The following is a 14,844-nucleotide window of genomic DNA, read 5'->3' on the forward strand; positions in this document are numbered from 1 at the left end:
TCACAGTCAATTTAATCAGGACAAATATAAAACAAAACTTAATAACAGAATATAAATTGAAAATAGATTGTGCAATTATTCCTGTAATTGTTGTATCCTCATCACCGAGTCGTGAAGTCAAAATGATCGGTAAATATTAAAATGAAATTCTAATGATTAATAACAATGAAAAATACATTTTCAACGGTCTAGTGATTGAATGAGAATAAAGATTCACTAAATATCTGTTTGCAAAGCATTAAAATAATCTATCGCAAAGTTACTGTTGTTACTATTGTGGTTGTTTTCTCATCGAATTTTGAATATTGTGTTAAAAATGCAAAAAAATAATTTAACTATTGGTGCTTTTTCGGTAAGCATTGAGTTGCATTATTGGGTTGCATTTATTAGTTTAATAACACATATTTGATATTGAAGGTGCCATTTGCTCGAGGATTTGCTGAGAAAGATGGTCAAATAATTCCTAGATTGGCGTCTCTTAAACTCTTCCAAGCGATTCATTCTGATCAGTTCAAGTAAGTAACTTTGATTTGAATAAAATATTGAGATGGATTAATAAATTGTCTTCTTAGTTTGCAATTCATTTTACCCGAGGAAGGACAATTGGGTGTACTAACAGAAACTGGTTATCATGATGGAGTTTTGGGTCTAATGCAAGAAGGGGTAAGTCATGTCAATGCACAAATCATATTTATCAAAATAATAATACAAAAATGTATAAACTTGACTAAAATATAATATAATAAAAAAATAAAAAATGACTAAACCGAAATTTAACAATGAATCAAGATTTTGATGGTTTTAAGATACATTTTGTATGGAGTAACATGATGATATCTCATGTTAATTAACTTAGATTATAGACATAAGCAAATTTTTAATTTTATTGTACACTCTATTTCAAAAGTTTGGTCCGCAAATTCATTTGCAATTTTCTTGCTGAATATTTAAGTTAATTCAAATATTTTTACAAAATAAATAGATTGCATTGAGGCAATTTATATGATGAATCATATTTTTGAAAAAATAAATTTTTAACAATTAAAATTGATTTTGAAAATTTTAACATTGAAATGAATTTTTCAAAAGTTTGGTCCATGTTTGATTATCTAATTAATGAGTGCACAAAATTGCTTGAAATTTTAATAAAATCTTCCTCATTTGTATGCAGTTGATTCATTAAAATTTTAGTCTTTTAGCATAATTCTGAAAAAAGTTATTCAAATTATTGTTTCATAATGGATTTCTATGGAAATTTCAGTTTTTTCGTGTTCAATCGGTAATCGCAATTGAATTAGTGACTTGATTGCGCTCAAACTTATACCCATCATAGCTCAGACTATTGTCGAAATCCTCGAAAAAAATCTACCATGAAAAATAAATTCTTGGTGCACGAGTAACTTGTGAATCGTTTCAAATCGATTTCTATGCAATAATCTATGGAGATAGAGTGTTAATTCGCATATTTTTGATTTTCACACCAAAGGCTAATTTTTTATGATCGATTTTTTTCGAGCATTTTGACAATAGTCTGAGCTATGATACTTATGAGTTTGAGCGCAATCAAGTCACTAACTCATAAGCAATTACAGATTGGGAGCGAAAAAACTGAAATTTCCATAGAAATCCATTATGAAACAATAATTTGAATAACTTTTTTCAGAATTTAGCAAAAAGACCTAACTTTTAATGAATCAACTGCAAACAAATGAGGAAGATTTTATAAAAATTTCAAGCAATTTTGTGCACTCGTTGATTAGATAATCAAGTGTGGACCAAACTTTTGAAAAATCCATTTCAATGTTAAAATTTTCAAAACTAATTTTAATTGTTACGAATTTATTTTTTTAAAAACAAGATTCAGCATATGATTCACCGCCATTGAAGCTATTAAACCTGAAAAAATATTTAATTTATTCCAATTTTTAGCAAAGAAATTTAAAAATGAATTTGAGGACCAAACTTTTGAAATAGAGTGTACTTGTTCTGTATTTCAAAAAGGGTCGAAAAAAAACTCAGAGAAATCTAATTCTTTCAGCTTTGACAGTTTTGGCCTTCGTCCTTTCTTTATTGACATTTTTCCTTTTCAGTGTGGGTATAATAAATTCGATGTTCCCTTTGCATTTTTCATTTATAATTACAGAAGGCTGATTTGTGCTTTTTGCCATTATCGTTGGATACCCAAAAAGCTCCTGGTTATTTTAGTTCTGTCATAGCAGAAGAAAACTTCTACATATTTAGTACACGGAATCTGAATCTTGACAACTCAGCAGTTGTTTCAAGTCTAACATCAGTCACTGTGACTCCTTTATTATTATCTATTCTGGTCATATTAATATTGGAATTGATTGCAGTTAAACATTTGAAAATTGGAGCATTGGTTACAGCAACCTTTAGATCCTTCGGTATCTCATTTTACCAGAATTTACCTAACACTTCATCATGGCTCTGCTTGATTCAGATGCTTATCCTAATGTTTCCTGTTTTCATCTTCAAATCTGCATTCAGTACGCAAACAATTTGAAAGGTTGCTCAAACAAGGATCTGAAAGAAGATTGCTAAACTCGCTTTCATTACAAGTTAGAGGGTCGTATCATGGATCCAATCCACTGCAATATGATTCTTTCTATCACCAATTACACTACTGAGAAGATCTCGAAGAGATGAAGAGATAGCTTTAGCTATGGAATACAACTATTCAGGGCTTGATACCTTAGTGTCGCGTAGACTTAAGGTTGTATCCAGAGGATTCACAAAGTAACAAACTAAGAACTCGTTAGAGCTTTATGAAAACTTTTATTGATATAAAATTGAAATGGGAAAATGTTTGACTGTAAGTGACTGTACTAGAAGTAAAACTTGGTAACATAAGAGTTAGATGAATTTGAGGACATTGAAGTCTATTAAAATAATGGAGTAGTAACAGTAGCAAATGAACAGTGAATTAAAGAACATAAGAGTGTTCCTTTTATCCTAAACTTAAAACAAAAGAAATGAAATTGGAGGGAATAAGCATAAGGAGCGTAAAAACTCTGTCTTTCTTTGTCTTCTTTCTGGTTAGTATCAATGTCATCAATTAGTACTGTTAAAGCCTATGACCAATCCGGGTTGAGTTGGATAGCACCAGCTATGATGTCTTGAGACAATACTTTTTACCTTCTTGGTAATCTCAGCCTTTGTATGTACAAAGGGATTAAAATGGTGACTTGATTTGGTTAACCTAAAGAAAGGGAATTTGCTATCTCTTACTTTTTGACACTTAAAAATGAAGCTTAAATTTCAAGAGAGATTTACAAAGATTATTGACAGATTGTGGTCAGGATAATGTAAATGAGAGTTCCACAGAACTATGAATTTGTAATACAATAAAAGGCATAAAGTGAACAAGTTTAGTTTGAATTCAGAGAGTTTGAATACTCCATACTTAATTTCAGATTGTTAAAGCAATACGAATGAATGGACTGATTGAGAAAGTTTAGCTCTAAATATGATTAAATATAAGAATAAATGAAATGAAAAGTTAAAAGTTAAAGACTAAAACAATTCATAGAGCAGTTGATAGAAGACCAAAATCTCTACCCTTCATTGCCCCAGAAATAAGACCATGAAGTCTTTTGTTAACTGGGTTTATGGATTGTTTTGATTGTCAGGAGTGGGTGAGCGAGAGCTTGAAGCAGGACGCAAGGGATAGAAGACATCATCACGAATTTGAGAACTTGAAATTGGTCTATCAATGAGAGTAGCATCCGATGATGATCCAGTGGAAGTGAGTCGTCCTGAAAAGATTGATGATTGAGAAGAGCGCGGTGGTCTGAAAGGATTAGGCAGAGCAGCAATCATGGCTTGAATCCGGGCATATTGTTCATATTGTTGTCTTCTTATTGAAGATCCAGAAGATTCAGATGAAGCATAACTCGGCGGTGCAGAATTGTTAGGCGAAATGGTTTCAGCAGAACCAATAGAAGAATTCTCAAGAAATTCAGATGCATTGTCAGTTAGTTCTTCCGATTCAGACTCAGAATTTTGTCTTGATGAATAAGTTTCAGAGGCTGAAGAACCTGCAGGTAACTCAATAAAAGGAGGTGGAAATTGACGTATTTGAAGATTTCCATTATCTTCAAATAAGAGAGCTGAGGGTGCAGGAAGTGGTGGACCAGGAATTCCAATTTCTGTTGGACTTGGTGAACGAATGGGAGATGGAATTCTTCGAGGTTCCTGAGGTGGAGGCGAAGGTTGGGGAGACTGTTGAGGAGACTGTTGAGGAGACTGTTGAGGAGACTGTTGAGGAGATTGTTGAATAATTGGTTGTGGTGCTTGCTGAGGTGAAGGCTGAGGTGATTGTGGCGGAGATGGTGAATGTGATTGATAAGGAACCAAAGGAGGAGATTGTTGAGACAATTGTTGATGTAATTGTTGATGTAATTGTTGAGGAACTGGTGGACTTTCAGGCCTTGGTTCGAGCATTGGTTCAGGCAAGATTTCAGGCTGAGGTTCAGGCAAGATTTCAGGTTGAGGTTCAGGCAAGATTTCGGGCTGAGGTTCAGGCTGAGGTGGAGATAGTAGTTCCGGGTAAGGTGCAGGAAGTGGTTCAGGCTGTTGAACTTCAGGTTCAGCTTCTAAGTCAATTAGTGGGATTTCCTGTGGAGGATTCTCAATAGCAAGTAAAGGGAAATCAGGAGGAACAACGGTACCTTCAGATGAATTAGCAGTATGAATAGAGACGTTGTCATCATCTGAGTTATATTGAGATGAGCGAGGTTGAGAATTTGGAGAGACACATCTCGAGCTTGAGAATTCAGGATTACCATTCCTGTAATGGTACGTCCAATCATTTGGCCATTGTGCTTCTCCTCTTCTTACTCTATCAGAGTAAATTTGAAGTAATCTTGCAACATGACGGTTACTGCAAGTGTCAACTGCATTGGCATGATGAATACCTCGATGGCGTCGGGCCATTTCTTCAATATCTTCCCAAAAACAAAGATATAAGTTCATTGAAGTCAGAGCTTCAACAGCAGGAGAGTGCGGACCAGCTCTGATAGTAAAACCTGGGAATAGTAAGAATGAAACTAAAGCAAGAGAAGCAGCACTTTGAGGATAAGGTGAAAAGAATTGTGTTAATTCTCTCAATTTGGGTTTAAGCATTTCAATCTCGTGTTCAGATAAGTCGAGGGATCTCAGGAGATTAATAAGACCAGCACCAATGATAGCTTTAGCTGTTAAGAAAACTTCAATGATTTGATTGCGGACAGAGAGAAAGCTTTTAGCATTTCGAAGATCTCGGCGGCTGAGTCCATGGAAAGGAGTGTCCATGTAATCAATTTCATCATAATTAACAAGACTTTCGTAAACAATATTACGATGACCATCAATAATAATTACCCATACAGGTCTGGGTCTAAGTCGAAATGCATTGTTGTAGACATTGAGTCCTTGTATCCTACAGTAGGCCATATGAATACTGTAAACCAAATGAGGATGAGGGTGCATTCGAATTGCTTCTTGAACCAATCGATCGGTAGAAGCTCTGAGTCGTGGCATGTAAATAGGGGTGAGCCTGTGAAATTCTTGTGCAGCGTTTCGAGTCTTATTGTATCTATTCGCTATATATTGTGGATTAGTAGTAGGAGGCTGAGTAGGTCTTGAGAAAGTAAAACCACGAAGTGAATTAGGGAAAAGTCGAGGTGCATCTTGAATAATAAGTTGTCTTTCTTCTTCAGATACTCGTTGCATTGGGTCGATACGAATGAAAGGTACTTCCATACCTTCTCCAGAATCATATGAAACGGATTTAGAATATCGAGCAGTTCGTCGAGGAGGAATACCATGAGCTACATTGAGCCATTCCTCAGAATCGGTTAACAAGTAAAAAGGAACTCGACTCCAGAAAATAGTATGAGGTCGTTGAGGGACAGAGGAAGGAACTCGGGAACCTATTGATGGTTCAAAACCAACTATGTTTTGGAGAAACTCTTCAGTTTCCCATAGAGGTTCAGAGGGATCTTGAATTCTTCGATAATTATTCCACCAATTCAAACCTACATTAGCTAACGAGCGGATAGCGAGAGGATTCAGCAGAGGATCATTAGGGTTAGAATCTTTAAGATTGTTCAAACATGCCCATAGATTGAATGTATCGTACCAGCGATTCTCGTGAGAATTCTGATTTGGAGGGGCAACAACATTACCAGTTTTAAGGTGAGAAGGCAGAAAGTTTGCTAAACGTTTTGGAGCTTTAATAAGCTCTTCTCTAACTGGGGTAGGAACAAATGGAAGGTCAATATTGAAATCAAACTCTTCTAAAAATAACCCTAATCTACACTTATTTTCGTGAGATAAAATTGAAGCAGGGCTTAAAGATTCAAAGCATAATGTTCGTCGGCATTTAAAGAGGGATTTCTTGTATGATTCGAGGGTGTTTTTTGAAGTGACTGGCTGAAAAAATGGGTAATCGTCCTTGTTTGCGAAGAATTGAACGCATTCTGGAAGAATACACAAGAATTGATGGATGTGAAAGAGAGGGAAAAGGCCTAAAGTTGTGACTAAATCTCGCAACCAATCAATGCAGAGATTACAATACCATTTTTTGCATGAACGACACTCTTTAGGGTCGATACATATCTGTTCACACAGATAACAACGAATGAGTTTTTCAATAGTTTCTAAATCAGGATTGCTAACCTGAGCTTTTGTGATTCCGTGAGGAATAGGCTTTAATGGCATTGTTTTAATTTTCTCGTCATTGTAGAGGTTCAAGAAAATCTTTTCTCTAATCATTGTTTCAAACTTATTTCTAAGTTCAGAGAAGGCTTTAGCCTTGGCAGAGACTAACTCTTTTATTTCGAGGAAATGTTCATCAGAGAGATAATCTGGTAACGGAGCTGTAGGTAAAGGAGCGGGATATTGATTTGGTAAAAAATTGTACTGACTTGGCCTAAGATAGCGTTCAGGAAATCTATTATTCTGATCAGTATTTCTACTTTGATTTGAATTCTGACTGGATTCAGAAAGAGGAGGATTAGGACTGTTAGCAGGGGTAGAGGGAACCGATTTCTGAGAGGCGGAATGAGACTCAGTTATGATACTTAACTCAGGCAAGGACTGGATAAGAGAATCACGCATTCGTCCAGGAATAGATCGGTTCATACCAGCATGAGGAGAAACAGGAATTCGTTTGCTTTGATCGTGTCCAGTTTGGAGACTTCTTTTACCATTTACATTAGGAACTGAACCTTGAGCTTTAGGAAGCTTAGGAATACGAGCCATAGCACAACCCCAAGGAATGGACGTCTTAGGTTTAACTCCGGTCTCAGGTTGAACTGATTTCTTTGGTTTATACCCACTAGTAGAGGGTTCAGGATCAGAACCAGATTTAGGTTTTGGTGGAGGAGGCGGAGGCATTAGAAGTGATGAAGGAGAGCGATAGACTCGCTTAGCTGCCGTTTCGTCGTCACTACCACTGTCAGAAGACAGAACAATTCCACCAAAATCGAAGTTTTCTTGAGTGTATGTAAGATTAGGTGGAGGAAGAGGAGGAAGGCACGGTTCCAAAGAATTGTCTTGAACTGTTTGAGTTGAGCGGTTACCAGGATTTGGAATATTGAAAGTTTGAACTTGTTTAACTGACTGAGAGCATTGAACAGATGGATCAGAGTTTTTAAGAACTGGAGCGGACTGTTCACTTGGTGATTGTTGGGTTGAAGATTGATCTGGTCTCGGAGGAGTGGGAACTTTCACAGTTTCGCCAGAGGGTAAAATTCGCTCGATGAGTGTTGAGCTCAAAACCTTTTGCTTAATTACTTGTTTGTTTGCAGCGATAGGATTCATCTCGAGAGAGTTGAGTAAGCAAGGTAGAAATCGAAGTTGATTTTGCACCAAAAGAGAATTGAAAACTGAAGTAAAGTTAAACTCACAAGTTGAAAGATTGAACTTTAGAGACTTAATTAAATTCAAATTGAACAATTTAGACTTGAACTGTTTTAAGAATTTGACCAGAATTGGAATATAAAAGAGCTCTTGAGAGTTGGAATAATTAAAATTAGAACAGTGGAAAATGAACAAGTGTCTCGGTTGAATAGACAATAAGAAGTAAAGAAAATCTAAAAGGATTAAACTGAGGTTAAGTGGGGGCGCAATTAGCGGTTGACAATAGAGTACCAAGTACTGACTTTGGAGGGAAAAATTTTCCTTTGTCTTAAGACCGTGAGAAAGGGGGAATAATTGATTTGATTTTTCGGTTATGATTTCCCCTTTTTTGGGATTAAACCGGGATAGCGAGAGAGTTAAAGCTCTGTTTAAGCCTAAAGTGGTGACAAAAGTTGAAAGTTGATTTTTATCAGACTTTATTATCTTGTCTTCACTGTCAGCTTCATAGCAAAGGAATAACACATAAGTGTTGAGTGCAAAATTTTGATTTTGCCTAACTTGAGCTCGGGTTAACCTCTTCAAATTATTATTTGAATCTAAATTTTGTAAAGAGATTTCTCTATCGGCAGTTATGTATTTTTTACGGGCTTTGATTTTTGGATTTGGGAATTGACTTCCAATGTAATTGTCATTATTAGGGATTGGGGAAAAATTGGAATTAAGATTATTCTCAGTAATTTGTTCAATTTCTTGGTTAGAGATTCCATTAGGAATGATTTCATTTGGAGAAACATCTTTAGATGTGTTTGACAATTCATTTTGGATTGTTTGATTAAGATGGTGAGAGCCATTATTATTTTGAATATTAGCAAGGGTTTTATTTGTCAGATTCTTAGAGGAATCATCAAAATTTATGTCTAAATATTGGTTAAGATTATGCGGACTTTTAGTGAGTATTAATGGAGTATTGGGTGAAGAAAGTTCAGTTAAAGTTTGGTTAGAGTTTGAAGAGTGAGAGGAAGGAAAATTAATTTCATTTGGGTTAATTTCAGAAGGAATAAAAGATTCAAGATTTGACTCTAATTGGCTTGATTCATTATTAGAATTCTGGGGTGCACTTAACTCATTTATATCATTCGAATGATCTCCTTGTACTGATTCAGAGGAATCAATAAATGTTGGCATATCCGGAATGGTAAAACTTTCATTCTCTAAATAAGTATCGGGGTTAAAATATTGCTCTTTTAGCTTTTTCATTTGGTCAGTTAGTTCACCTCGATAGAGCTTAGTATTACTTACGTTAACACTGAATAGACCTAAATCTTCGAGCTCTAATAGCAATAGGGAACCTTTCTGAAGTCCACATACTAAGTATGGGCCATGATACTTTTGTCTGAGTTTTTTACTGATTGAGGAGTCTGGAGATTCATTCTTTACGAAAACATAATCACCTTCTTGATAGGGAGAAGATTGATGAAGCGATTTCGTACGATTGATTTGGTAAAGTTGTTGTGCATGCAATCTCGCGTAAGCAAGTTTTCTAGCCTGATTAACATTGAATGAGAAGGAATCAGGGAATTCTAACAAATTATCAAGAGGTTTCCTGGGATGTCTACCATAAACTAGGAAGTAAGGAGAGAAACGAGTGATTTTATGAATGGATGTGTTAATTGCAAAAACCGATGCTTCTAAAGCATTTTTTAAATTCTTGGTCCCGTTTTGTAAGACATATGATCTTAGTCGTTCAGCTATGGTTCGATTACACCGTTCCACAATGCCTTGTGACTGAGGATGATATGCATTTGACCTTTCGTGCTTAATGCCATTTTCTTTCAAAAACTGATGTACAGCTTCAGAAGTGAAGTTTGTACCTTGGTCAGTCTGTATGACTTTGGGAAAGCCATAAGTTTGAAATAAGGAAGTTAGTATTGAGATAACGGTACTAGCAGTTTGGTTAGTGGTTAATTTAGCAAAGACAAACCTTGATAATATATCAACTAAGACAATAATGTATTTCTTTACCTGTTTTATAACTATCGGACCTTGAACATCTAATTCCAATCTTTCGAAGATCTCATTAGGGATAGGTTTTGTGCATGGATCAACATAAATTATGTTGGTGGGTTTAGCAATTTGACATATAACACAGTTATCACACAATTGTTTAACTAAATCGTGTAAGTACTGACACCAAAATCGTCTGGCAATTTGAAAGTACGTCTTCTCAGGGCCGAAGTGTCCTCCTAAAGGAGATTCGTGTTCATAGGCGAATAAGTCTTTGAGAAGTTTTGCATCAATTACGAGTCTGGAACCAAATGGTGTGTTAACATCCTTACGGTAAAGCAAACCGTCTTTCATAATATAACGTTTTAGCGTTACTGAATCATTGTTCTGGTAAAGTTTGATGATACTTTGAATGTTTGGGTTGTTTAACTGAACTGTACGGACTTTCTCTTTCCATAATGAGAATTCTGAATTTGAAGGCTTGGTTGAGGGTTTGATATGGTTTAGCTCGGTAGAAGTAGAGTAACAGATTGAAGGAAAGATTTGTTGATCATTCAAATGATTAATCTCAGATGAGCAGAGCGAATTCAATCCAATATCATATAAGTGATCATCAAGAGGATCTTGAATATAATCTAGCAAGTAAATTCTGTCCAAGAATTCTTCTTCAGGGTCTATGATTTTTCGATGAGACCAACAAGACTGATATCTTGAGAAACAATCGGGAGGATGAGTTGCACCTTGTTTGTAAACAATTTTGAAGTCGTAAGTTGACAGCATGATTGACCATCGTTGTAATCGAGAATTCTTAAAATTAACTTTGGTAAGTTGACATAGAGCATGGTGATCTGTCTCTATTAAGAATTGTTCACCTTCAAGGTAATGATTGAATTTGTTAATGCCTACAAATATGGCAAGAAGCTCTTTTTCAGAGATGGAATAGTGTTTTTGGTGTTTTTGAAGTTTTTGTGAATAAAATGAGAGAGGAAGCCAATCTTTTACTTCTTCGATGGGTGTGAGAGAATTGTAATTTGGAGAGTTGGGATCTTCTTGTTGAAGGATTCCACCAACAGCATGGTCTGAAGCGTCAGCAGCAATTTTTCTTCGAAGTTTAGGGTCATAATGGACCAGTAGAGTTGTAGATACGAGGGAATTTTTGAGAGTATCAAGTGCTTTTCTATCATCGGGAAGTATTCTGAATCGTTTTTCTTTTGAGATTAGTCGGTAAAGAGGAGCGGCTAATGTTGAATAATTAGGAATGTAACGTGAAAAATAGTTGTAGCAACCAAGTATTGACTGGAGTTCTCGTACATTACGAGGATAAGGAAGATTTTTAAGTGCTTCGACCTTCTTTGGGTCAGGACGAATACCTTGACCAGAAACCAAATGTCCTAAAAGTAAGATTTCAGTATATCCAAGTTGACATTTATCTAATTTAACCTTTAAATTGTATTGTCGAAGTCGATCAAGAACCAGAGTAGTATTAGAGAGTAATTCGTTGAAGTCTTTTCCAACAACTGGGACATCGTCAAAGTACCCAATACACTTCTGATAGATGAGTCCTTCAAGGACTTTGTTCATAAGGCGCTGAAAGATGAAAGGAGCGCTGGCAAGACCCATTGGTAAGCGTTTATACTGGTATTTGGCATCAGGAGTAACAAATACAGTTTTAGCACGTTCAGTTGGAGGAAGCTCGATCTGATGATATCCTTGAGCCAGGTCAAAGATATTGAAAAATTTACCATTACGAACTACTTCCAAGCAGTCATCAATGCGAGGCATTGGATGTCTGGGAACTCGAGTTATACGATTAAGTTTCCTGTAATCGATAACCATTCTGAAACTTCCATCGGGCTTTGGAACTAGGATGGCTGGAGCACCACCATCGGCATTACAAGGTTCGATGATGTCATTGGCGAGTAAATCGTCAATAATTTTCTTAAATTCAACTCGACGATTAAGAGGACAACTGTACGGATTTTGCCATGGAACTGGTTGATTATCAAGATCAATGTGAATGGGACAGACAGTTGAGGGAACGAATCCTAGATCATTTTTTGATTTAGCAAATGTATCTTGAAAAGATTCTATTAGTTCAACCAGTTGTTGCTTCTGGTGTTCTGGTAGATTCTCATCAATTTTCTGATAAACTAAAGTTTTAAATGGTTGGAAATTGATTTCCTTGACTTCTGTTGGAGTATGAAGATCGCATTTGGCCATAACAGCAGTTGATTCAGTGCTTAACTGAACAGGAACAGGTTTACCATCTTGTTTGACTCGATTGTCCAAAATGTAAGAGTCGGAAGCATTTCCAGTTGGATGGATAGATGAATTGAATATTTATTGAGTTTCATCGATTGTACAAAATCGTATGAAAAAGTTTGGTGCAAGAGGAGTGGAATCAAAGTATTCTGAACAGGTTGTTAAGTATTCATTGCCATCTGATTTTAACTGCATGTAATACAAGTGTAGAAAAGCGTTACCAATAAGACAGACTGGTTCGAATTCGTTTACGATCTGGAGTCTAAAAACTCTTGAATCTGCCATGTCAGGGTGTTTGACGACAGCATATGCAAAGCCATGTGAGTGAACATATTGCTGAGCAGCAATACCTTTGAGTGAACGAGTGTACGGGATAACAGTAGCACCTAACTCTTCAGCTATGGATGAATCTAAAGCTGAAATAGTGGAACCAGTATCCAATAAAACTCGACCTTCTTTGTAAATCTCGCGATTTGGTCGACATAGTTTAAATACGGCTTGAGGCATATGTGAGAGTTGAGATTGACCAAGATTAGTCAATAGAGGTAATTGAGATACAGATGAGAGAGCGTAAGAGAAACCTGGATTTCGATGAGCATCAACAGTAGGTTCAGGAGGTAAATTATCACCTATGATGAGATTAGCAGATTGACTTGGAGTATTTGTTATAGCAAGAGGTTGAGAAGCAGAAGCTTGAGGCTGACTTTGAGAAGGTTGTGAAGTTTGATTTCTGTTGTGAGAATAAGGAGTTCGAGGTTTTGTACGACATTGGGCAATAGTGTGACCGATGCGTTTACAATAGTTGCAAGTTACATTAGGATTGTAAGAGGAAGAGACATGCTGAGTTTGCCTGGGATTTGGTTTAGATTGATTGCGATTATCGGGTTTCTTATTGAGAAGAGAAGCTACAGTAGTAACTTTAGGAGTGAAAGAGTTTTTCTCGTTTCGAGATTTATGTGCTTGTTGTTGTTGAGTGTATTCAAAATGTTTTCTGATGAGGAAGGTAGTAATTTGTTCTAAATTACCATTATATCCTAGGGTATAAATTTCAGTTTGAAGGAATTGAGGGATGTGATACATAAGTTCATGAAGGAAAACTTCATCAGTGTAAGCTCCTACAGTTTTTGCAAGAGCTTTACGAAGCTTTTGAATAAAAGTTGAGGGATGTTCAGATAAAGTGTATCGGATTTGCTTGAGTTGAAAAGAGGCAGAATATTGCATGGCTGGAGTTTTGATAGCAGTAATGAGAGCGTCTACGTAAGCTTTATACTCGGTAATGGATTCACCAACTTCAGTATCAGCGAGGGCTAATAATTCATGTGCTAAGGACTTTCTGAAACATCTATAACGCGTAGCGTCATCGACATTTTCCTGGGCTAACCGAGATTTAGTTTTGGTTATGAAGTCTAACATGTCTTCACCTTTGGTATACTCAATGATTTGAGGATCTGGCTTGAGAGCAGATAGGGAAGTAACAAGCGAAGCTTGATCGATTCCAGTTGAATTTGTGAAGTTCACCGGAACAGGAGAGCTTACAGTAGGTTGAGGCAAGGTCATATGAATACCATTGAGGGCGAGAACAGCAATGAACTTTTTGATAGTTCCTAAGGGTAGTGATAAAGCAAATAATTCATCTTGGGTAACTCGAAGGACAGATTCAGTCTCTCGACCAAGAGTAAGAATAATTGTTTGAATTTCAATTTCAGTCATACCACGTTGACGGCATTGTACAACCCATTGAGGAATCTCGAGATTCTGTACAGAACTGACAGGAAGTTCACCGATTTCTTCATCTTCTAGATTATCACCATGAATCATTAGATGAGTGCGTAAGCATTCGTAGAGTCGTTTTCTTATTAACGGGGCAGCAGGGACTACAACATTCCAAGCAGTGAGCTTTTCAATTGCTTCAACAGGAGTTAATAATTTTACCGTTGGAGTTCCATCAGCGGCAACGAAGTTTAAGTTGGATTTTAACATCATAGCAAATGGGAGAGTTTAAAACTCTAAGTTATAACTGGTTACAGTTAAAGGATACACAAAGATCACAAGAGTGATATAAGTTCAGAACAAAGAAAGCGGAGTAGCTTTGGGAAAATTGAAAGTTTTTGGAAAAGAGCTTTTTATAGCTGAGAATACTTATCAGTATTGAAATTGAATTTTAGTTGAGGGTTGAACGAAAGTGACGTGATAGTCGAAGAGCACAATAGGCGATGAGATCACAAGAGTGATGAGGTTTGGATAATGTTCAACAGGAATTTTAATAAGATGACTTGAAGAGCAATCGAAGTTGTTCAGTGACAACGAAGGTTCACGAAGGTGAAGATGAATTAAAAGTTTAGAAGCTCAAAGGCTTAGACTCACTGAAATGTGATGAAACTACACGCCGGTAATTTAAAATGGAAAAGTTAATTCTTTGACTTGAATTGAAGTAACAACACAGAGGAAGCACTTAAGAGTTATGTAAATCATGTAAATGATGACGGAGGAACACAACACAGAGGACAACAATCCTGCCAAGGTCGCCAAATGAAAGGTTGCTCAAACAAGGATCTGAAAGAAGATTGCTAAACTCGCTTTCATTACAAGTTAGAGGGTCGTATCATGGATCCAATCCACTGCAATATGATTCTTTCTATTACCAATTACACTACTGAGAAGATCTCGAAGAGATGAAGAGATAGCTTTAGCTATGGAATACAACTATTCAGG

General features: G+C 36.3%; 1 long non-coding RNA gene across 1 annotated transcript; it reads left to right on the forward strand.

Moving 5' to 3' along the window:
- The first annotated feature begins 126 nt into the window (after nt 1–126).
- On the forward strand, nt 127–760 carry LOC112539213 (uncharacterized). Its single transcript, XR_003082891.2, has 3 exons — nt 127–352; nt 418–515; nt 573–760. It is a non-coding gene; the product is annotated as an uncharacterized LOC112539213 (long non-coding RNA).
- The last annotated feature ends 14,084 nt before the right edge of the window (nt 761–14,844 follow it).

This window comes from Tetranychus urticae, chromosome 1, assembly GCF_039701765.1.
Source record: "Tetranychus urticae isolate SD_2017Ah chromosome 1, NJAU_TeUrti_SD_1.0, whole genome shotgun sequence".
NCBI lineage: Eukaryota > Metazoa > Arthropoda > Arachnida > Trombidiformes > Tetranychidae > Tetranychus > Tetranychus urticae.